The sequence below is a fragment of the Poecile atricapillus genome, chromosome Z, assembly GCF_030490865.1.
Source record: "Poecile atricapillus isolate bPoeAtr1 chromosome Z, bPoeAtr1.hap1, whole genome shotgun sequence".
NCBI classification, from domain to species: Eukaryota; Metazoa; Chordata; class Aves; order Passeriformes; family Paridae; genus Poecile; species Poecile atricapillus.
In genome coordinates, this window is record NC_081289.1 from 103557918 (window position 1) to 103566945 (window position 9028).

General features: G+C 42.9%; 1 long non-coding RNA gene across 1 annotated transcript; it reads right to left on the reverse strand.

Moving 5' to 3' along the window:
* LOC131573915 (uncharacterized) lies at nucleotides 1-8391 on the reverse strand. The gene is made up of 3 exons (XR_009276295.1): nucleotides 8250-8391; nucleotides 899-1004; nucleotides 1-571 (listed from the first exon to the last, which is right to left on the reverse strand). It is a non-coding gene; the product is annotated as an uncharacterized LOC131573915 (long non-coding RNA).
* Between the last annotated feature and the right edge of the window lie 637 nt (nucleotides 8392-9028).

Below are 9028 nucleotides of genomic sequence, written 5' to 3' on the forward strand. Positions count from 1 at the left end.
AAAAAATTAAGAATATCTCAGAAAAATCCCAGGCAATCCTAGTGCATCTGTCATGAGATATATCTCCATTTTATGAGTATTTCACAGATCCTTTTCAGTTCTTTCATTTTCTCTTCTGTATGTTTTGTTAGAGAATAGTTGCAAACTATTTGTCTTTTCCAGGTAGAATATGAAAGGGTGTTGCACCTATCCTTGGAGTGTCTTGGCCAGAGTTTTTACTGGAGAGTATACAAATAATAAATGCTGCAGATACCTTCATGCACAAGGAAAACTGGATGCTCTAGGACACATTTTGAAATAAAATTACTGCATAAAATTGTAAAACCTACCTAACAACAACTTCCTCACCATGGAAAAAATCTGTACATAATGATGATGCGTACCAAACTGTGATTCAGTATTAGTGTAATTTCCTGTAACAGACAGACAAATTTTGGGCTCTGCATAGAAGACAAACATCTTCTTCTGACTCACCCTCATCTTGCTCCATAGTATTACAGTACCTCTGGTCAGTATCACCCTTGGGTTGATGCTGCTGCTGCAGACTCATCTGTCCTGCTGTTATTCCCTTCTATGGAAGGAGTTTAGGGCCAACTTCAGTGAGATGTGAAAACAAGAGAAATTTCCACCTGCTCTTTTACACCCTTTTTCCTATGCAGGAAAGTCTGGGGTCTGGGTTGAGTTGTTTTTGTTTGTTTTTTTTTTTTTTTTTATAATTTGAGTTAACATCACAGATAGACTCATGGGTGGGTATATATCCTATATATATATTGCTCTCAGAACAGGTGGGAATAGCTCTGGGGACTCATTAGTTTTACTGTTCCAGTATTGCTGCCAGAAAATTACATGCTGCTTTTCCCCAGCCCACTTTAAACAGGAAGAGCTGCCAGAAGCTTACCCATTGTTTTCACATAAGTAGTATATGATCTGGGAGGTGGGAGTTTTGGGGTGGCACATCCATTCACTCACATCTCTGAGAGACAACCAAAGCCATTTGGTTTAACCTGGAGAGAGAGGCTGTTCAGACTCACTGAGGAAGGAGTTACTGCTACCAGTAATAGACATGAGTACCCTTGTCTGCATACACATTTGCTGGAGCCTGATGGATGGATCTGTTTGTTCCTTGCTGGTGAATGCAAGGGCAATGCACAAATGCTGTGTGAGACTACACAGTAGCAGTGGTGGTAAGCAGACAGTAAAGTATAGGATTGCCTGATGTCTTATCTTCTTGAGAAACTAGGATCACTAACATGAGATAACAGTTACTTCCAGCTACAAGAAAACTGGCATAGGGAAGAATTGAGATTTTTTTTATATTCCAAACAGAAGCAAAAGAAGGGACTTCAGACATCTCTGCTATCTCTGCCTATCCTCTTTTTCTGCGATAAGTGTTGGAGCATGCTGTCCTTCTGGCTTACAATGAAACTTCCTCTCAAGTGAAACATTTAAATCTATGGTGCTGCCAGGGAACAGAATGTCTTGTGGAAGCTCAGTGTCATCCTAAGTGAAGGGAGTGAAGTATTGGGTATGGGGACAGGTGCTGCTACTGTTGCTGGTGTGTCTTGGTGATTTGAAAACCTTCAGGCATGACCATTCCCAGTGAGTGCAGCAGATCAGCTTGCTGGGGAACCATGTATCATCCTCCACCATGCTGTCCTACTGGCAGAGAGGCTGGGAGTACTGTCTTACAGCAAAACTCAGTGACTTAGAGTCCTAGAAAAAATAACCCCTCACCAAGGAAGGATACAGTAGGTTTTTGAAGGATCCTGTAGTAATTTGTGGACTGAGATTTTACACACCAGAGAATGGGGTGAGGAGAGAGGAGATGCAAGATGCTGTTGAGTCTTGGCCTAAGAGAGGAAGATTATGTAGCAATGTTAAATTCAGTTTGTCTCTGCATGTAATGCTCTTTGTTGTGCTAGATAACTTAAAAAATTACAAACTGCCCTTATAAATAAACAAATCAGAGAATTGCTGCAGGCACACTGAGAGCACAGTATGTGCATGAGATGTTATGTTGTAAATAATGGGATATTGTCTTTGTGATATGGCAGCCGCATGCTTTGCATGGAGGACTACTTACTAGATTTTTTTTTTAATTTACTAAATTTAATTTAATTTATTAAATTTTTAAATTTACTAAATTTACATTTACTAGAAGTAAATCCATTAGGAAAGACAATTGTACCCGCATACTTTTTCCAAGCCAGTGCATGGAAAATAGGCTGTTTCCTTCTTCAGACATTCCTTTAGAAATGACAGGAACTCCCGCACCACAGCCTTAGCACAGGAACAAGTTGTGTTAGTGCTTTCTTTTTACTAAGAATTTTGTACTTTGGACTTTGTTGATGTACTTCTGCTGCCATCTTAACACAGATCCCAATGTGATCTTGAATTTAGGGAATGGAAAATCCTGATAAACATCCGGGCTGCTGTGAATGCAAAGGACAAAGCCTTTGTAGTAAAATGTCTCTGACATACGCCCATGAGAAGTGTTTGATGTGCTGTAAAAGACATCTGTCTGAAAAAAAAATTGTTTTTCCTCTTTGGCTTTGTTGAGCAGACTGTAGAAGTAAATGACACAAAGTAACCCTTCTTTTCCTCTCCTACTGCCCCTCTCTTTGTTTGATCTTGCAGTGATGTGATAATGGTGAGTCTGTAACTTGAAAGTAATTTCTGTAAAGACTTATACCATGAACAGAGGGGTTTTATTTTCTGCTGCTAAAGGGAGATCAAAGTATGATCTAGAGATTAGACCTGTTTTGAGAGAGAAAACTGAATGGCCTATTTCTACCTCTGTCAGTGAATTGCTGCATCAAACTGAGTAAGTCACTTAACTTCTCTGTGCCCTGGACCTTTGCTGTGTACTGTAGTGTTCAGCTCTTGTGCTAATAACAAACATTTTATATGGCTTAATCATAAATGATTGCCCTTGTGCTAATTAGCCACAGTCAGTGCAAAGTTTATTATACTTGTTTTCAACCTTTACACCAATTCAGGGAACGTGATGGCTGGTTTTGATTTAATTTTGGTCACAGCTTGCAGGAAGGAAAGGAAGAAAGCATTGGGATCCACAGAGGAGCTGGAGGCAATGACACAGACTACAGGCTGATGGGAATTTCTGGGCTCAGGGCTGTACTTTAAAAAGGATGCTGGCATCAGAGAAGCATTATTACAGTGTTTTATATTGGTCTGGAAGAGTTTAAACAACCAGCTGAGCTACTAGCAGCAATGTACACAGTGCAAGCCAACCTTCCAAATAAGTCCTGCATCTCACACTGACTGCACTTGACTTTTGGTCACCAGGTTTTTTTTGTTGCTTAAACCAGTTCAAGTAACACTAGCTGAGGGTATGCTGGCCTCCTCTTACAGCTGTATTTTGGAGGTAGTGCTTGCTCATGAGCTCAGACCGGCAAATGAAAAAGTCAGGTCTGTAGTCTGCCAGTGTGCTTGCATCTGCACGAATGCACAATCTGCTGAAAAGCACTCAACTGCCCAAACCCTTCAAATACCAGGGTAAAGCTGTGTCAACATTTGTCTCCCTGACAACCTTCTGAGCACTCTTACGCGTGGAAGAAATCAGTCAAAATTAGTCTATGAGGAAAAAACTTGTGGAAATCCCTCTGTTCTAGGCAAGGCTGCAGTTTTACCATTTGTGAAGAGAGAAAGATGTCAGGAGTTTCCCATTCTGTGGCAATACTGGAAATTTAATCTGTAAGTACATGCAAAGGCAGTGTGATTAAATCAGAGATACAGGAGCAGTACAATACTGTTCTGTGCACAAAAGGAAGCTCACATCAGTTCTGCATTTTGTGCATGGGCAGCCTAAGAGAAGAGACTCCATGATTCAAAATGTCTGCAGTCTGTGTCCCTGGAGAATCAGTAGGAGTTGAAGAAAACTTCCAAATGTTTTATGCATATGTGAGGAAAACAAGAAAACTGCCTTCTCCCAAGATATCAGCAGGGAAACTGAGGAATAAAGGGATTAACAAGTTCTGTTTGTGGTGCAACATGTTTGGGTTTGTTTGTTTGTTTGTTTTAATTTTCTTTTGATGCATCTGATAAGCAAATTCGCTGAATTCCCAGTATGACACAGCAAAGCAAACCCCATGAATCCTTGCAGCAGTTGCAACAGAATCTTCATGTCCTCTGTCCTTTGTCCTTCTAAGGGGAAATGTTGGGTGGCGTTCAACATTTAAAAGTTAATGATAGGCTAACCTAAAACCCAAAGTGAAGACTTGCAGCTTTGGGTTGCAGCAGAGAAATGGGAGGGCAGCCTGTTCATACCAAATGTCTGAGAGTACCTTATTCACGGGAAGCACTGGCAGACTATAAAGTACTCTGTTAATTATTGTTGACATTGCATAGAGAGCTTCATGCTGTTCTTTCTCTGCCTGCTTTGACTTAATTTGTTTGAGAAAGTACTTTTTCTGTGCTGCAGATTATGTAAATTCATATACTCTACTGCACTGACAGATGTGTCTTTGTTTTAGAAGAAGCCATTATTTTTTTCAGTGCTGAATGTGAATGGAGCATTTCACACTGGTGGCTTCCAAAAATATTTATAAAGTGAAGCTGAGCAGCTCAAAATATTTTGCCCTCCTACACTGACATTCACAAGCCTTTACAGCAGTATTATCAAAGGCATTTGCAGTGGAACGTGCATGAGTTGGCCACAAAGACTGGGTTAGTCAACAAATGACTGAAGGCACACATTTTAGTCAGCTCTACCCCACACAGTGTACAGCAGAACCCAGTTGCAACTTAACTAACAGAGGAATTATTCTATATTGTGGGTCAAATACTATCTTATAATGATCCCTTTCTCTCATAACTCCTGCATATCGGAGGAAACAGGGTGAAGAAGTAGAAAGGGAGTAAAATTCTCCGTTCTTCCTCTTTCAGCTGGTAAAATGTGGTTTGACTGTGTACCGACTACACAGTCAAAAGTCAAAATAAGCACAGGCAGTGCTTATTCTGAGGGCTGATAGCTGCTCATGGGTCTGATATCTGGCTGTGAGTGGTGGCATTGTTTGCCTTCCATATTTACATTCTGCTTCCACTGACCATTGCCTAGGTGTCTTTCAGCTTACTCTCCCACCTTTTGATTCTTCCTGAACATGCTGCTAAGAAACAAAGCATGCTGCAGCCACTTGGGCAGAGTGAAAGGCTCCCTGTAAGCACATAAATGCATCAGACTTACTCTCAGATTTCACTATAAATAAAAATGACCTCTCTGCTGATTGATCGTTATGACTTCCACAGTCTTCACCACTGTATGGAAACCAGGGCTTCCCACATATTTCTGACCACAAGGAGTTATCCAAAAGAGCTACGCCAGCAATCAGTGCCCTCCGGCTGCAGGTAGAAGAGTGTGTCTGACTAACTTCATTAGTATGGGCATGATAATTGACACACAATGATTTCAATGATAAGACTGGGTGTAGTCCATGTCCATTCTCAGCTTTGTGCATTTCCATCTTTGAAGTTTTAAAATATGTAATGAATAGCAGTGTGTCCAAGAAGTCCTACCTATAAATCCACTAAATAATATTAGCTCCATTGGCTTTGGTCAGCCCCTCCCTGTCCCCAGGAGTGGGGGCTATGCACCATGCTTAAACGCTCTGATTATCCTCAGTAGGCAAATGGATAGAAAAGACATTTTAAACAGGGTTAGTGTCTCCACCTGAATTGTTATAGTAAAGCTTGAAGCAGGGAGAGGGTATATTTGTCATACACTATCCTGTCTTCCTAAAGACAAGTTTGCATTGATGAAAAAACAGTGAAAAGTTTTACTCAGCAATGAACAGGGACTCCAACTAACTCCCCTTCTTCATTACTTAGGAGATAAAATATCTCTCTAGTATACCAAATGACTGCACACTGCATAGGATGCCATTTCCCTTTAATGGGCATAGAAGTTTCTTTCCTCATAATCCATGCATTGTTTGGACACAATCATTTTTTGTACATTTGCATTTTTGCACTGCTAAATGATTATTTTTTTAATTGCTGATGAGTGTGTGACCCTTTTGTTGTCTATATGCAGTATCAGTTCTGTGATATTTAAGCATGGCTAAATGAAAAGTGTCTCAGCTGAAATTTAAATTTCAGTGTTTTGGTGTTTTTTTTTTCTGGTAAGAAGACAGTTATTTTGGGGGTTTTGGTGCATTTTGGAGGCGTGTGCATTAAAGTTAGTTCTAAACCCTTGAAACAGGAAAGAATAGCACACTTAAAAGCATGTGTTGCCATGCATTTACTACCCTCTTGCTTATAGTTTGCAGCAGGTGAAAAAGCAGTAATGGGTGACTAAGAATGCAATAAAGGAAAAAAGTCTGGAGAACAGTAACAGCAAACACATGTGGTCTTTTGTATTCTTTTGAATCCTGTGAAGCATTAATTTCCTTTAGTGAATTTGTAGCTTAATTTAAAAAACCCCAAACAAAACCAAAACAACAAACAAGCTGAATTTTCCCTTTTGGTCAGCAAAAATTAAGAGAACATTAAAAATTTTGATTAAAGTACTACTGAAGAAGCTTTGATTCTAGTACTTGTGGACTTATTTTGAACAGAAATGAGATACCATGCCAAAGAAAGCGGGAATCGATATGACAGATCATTGCAGACTATATGAAGAACTGGGTTATAGCATGAGGGTTGACAGGGATGTTCTTCTTGCATGAGGTAGCCCTCCAGAGGGAGAGTGATGTGTGTCAGTGCAGTATGCATTTGTTTTTGATGGCCAAGCTGTGACTGTGAAGTAGGCTTCCTTTCCTCTGGGATCTTATCTCAGATTACACCAGCTCCTACTGCAAGTGAGGAACACCTTTCTTTGACCTTGACATTACTGGAATAAATGTTTAGAGGCATGTAAAATCTCAAAACAAACACTCCTCTCCTTGGGGAGCAGATAAGTGAACAAACACGTGACAGATGATAGTGACGTTACTTAAAGCGTGACCGATTGGCACGTATATTCTGCTCTCACTGGAGTTGTAAGTGGCCACAAAAGACAAACAGGTCAGGTTACAGGCGTGCCTGGTGTATTAGTGAGCAGGTCCATAGGTGTATGCCTTGACATAGATGCAATGTTTAAAGATACTGGATTTCCCAAGGAAGCCCTGAATTTGATGCAGAAATCTTTGCTAGAGCTTTCAAGCTTTGTGAAAATTCAGTTTCAAAATTCACCTCCCACCCAAAATGTACAAACGAATTTTTGCAACCAGCTCATAAAATCTTCCTATTGCAACATGGTGACTCTGTCTTGAGAAAGACTTTTTTGGAGAACTTTACTTGGAATTGCATGCTTATGGTTGGTGGGTATACAGTCCTGATGTACCACCTTTTATCAAGAACAGCCCTTCACTTCCCCTCATCAGGTGGAGACAGCAGATGCCTAGGAGCAGCTACAGGTGTGTAATGCTCGCTGAGATGTCCAACAGCATGGGGAGATAGGAGGAACAGGAACTGGTCAAACTCGTTCTGGAGGCCCCGTTAGGGGCTCCCTGATGCTGGGTCTTGTTCAGGCAGGCTATGAAGCCCGGTGTAACAGGGTGGCTTCCACTGGAAAAAGCCTTGCACTTCCATTTTTTAAATCCTGTCTCGCTCCCATTTTTGTCCTAATTCCTTCTCCCCTTTTTATAGCGTTTTGTGTGAAAGAATACACTGGCAATGTTGAGTGCTGCATTGGAGGGAGGCCCCAGTTAAACTGGCTCCAGATGTGCTTGAACTGGCCTGGCTGTGAGCGACGAAGAGCAAAGCCTGCCTCTTCTGCTGGGAACAGGCACCCATGTGCCAGGCGATGCACGTGGCTGGCTGCCACAGTTACTAACCTAGTATTAACTGCATTAATTGTGGACATAAACAGTGTTTAGTGCCAAGCATGTCACAAGCTGATTATAAAAGCTGTGGTGTAGGCAGAGTTTCAAACTGTGCTTCACTTTTAATTTGCACCGCCCTCCCCTCCCCCCCCGCCACTCTTTTTCCCCTCCCCCTCCGAAATTCCTTGAATGTGTCTGTGTATTTACCAAAATACTGATGTGTACTGAGCGGTAGAGCTATCGGGTTGTAAATACTGTGAGTACCTGCTAGTGGCCTGGAGCAAATTGTCTGCAGGCTCCTGCAGAGCCGGCAAGGGAGAGCCCCCGCCGGCCCCGATCCCGGTCCCGGTCCCGGTCCCCGTCCCCGTCCCCGTCCCCGTCCCCGTCCCCGTCCCCGTCCCGTTCCGCCACTGGGCGCAGCTGACCTACTTTTTCTGCATTTCTCCCCGCGTTGCCCCGACCCCTCCCACGCGTGGGGCTCGAAGGTTTTTAACCCCTGGGAGCGCGGCAGCCGCGGCTCCCCGATCCCGGCCGCCCCTGGGGCTTGGAGCCGGGGCCGCGGGGATGCGGCGGCCGCGGAGCGCAGCTCGTAGGGCTGGGCTTCCAACCAAGCTGTGCCCGCAGCACCACCCACTGGGCAGTGTGCGGACACGGACCAGCCGCACCGGGCTGAGACACCGCTTCTGCCCCCTCGCCTATTGCCCTAAGCTTCCCCGGGGCTGGTGTCGACTCGGCTTCCTGCGGTTCTCCCCTATTTCTCCCATTAACGAACAAATAATAACAGTAATGAAATACGAAGTACCTAGAGCTCACAGAAATGGCGCTGTTTGCATTTCTGTACAATGCAGCCCCACCTTCCTGTAAGGGACAGGTCATCAAAGCATTTCGGAGAGGCTCTGCCCTTTGTGGCTCATGCTCTGGCACCTGGTGTGGGAAAGGCTGTGTGATTATGGTGACAAAACACGTCTGACACAGCATACGCTGAATACTGGCTTGGTGTGAAGAGCACATGTAAGTGCTTTGTATTTGGTGTGCTTAATGTGGTCAAATCGTGCTCAGTATGATATTCAGCTGATTAATTGTAACTCAGTTCTGGATTGCACTTTGCCTCTCTGTGTTTTTTTGCTAAAACAGTGGGTTGTCTTTCACTCTTTTTAGAAGATTAGAAGAAAAGGCCCTTAGCTGCACAAAAGTCTGGAAAGGGGGAA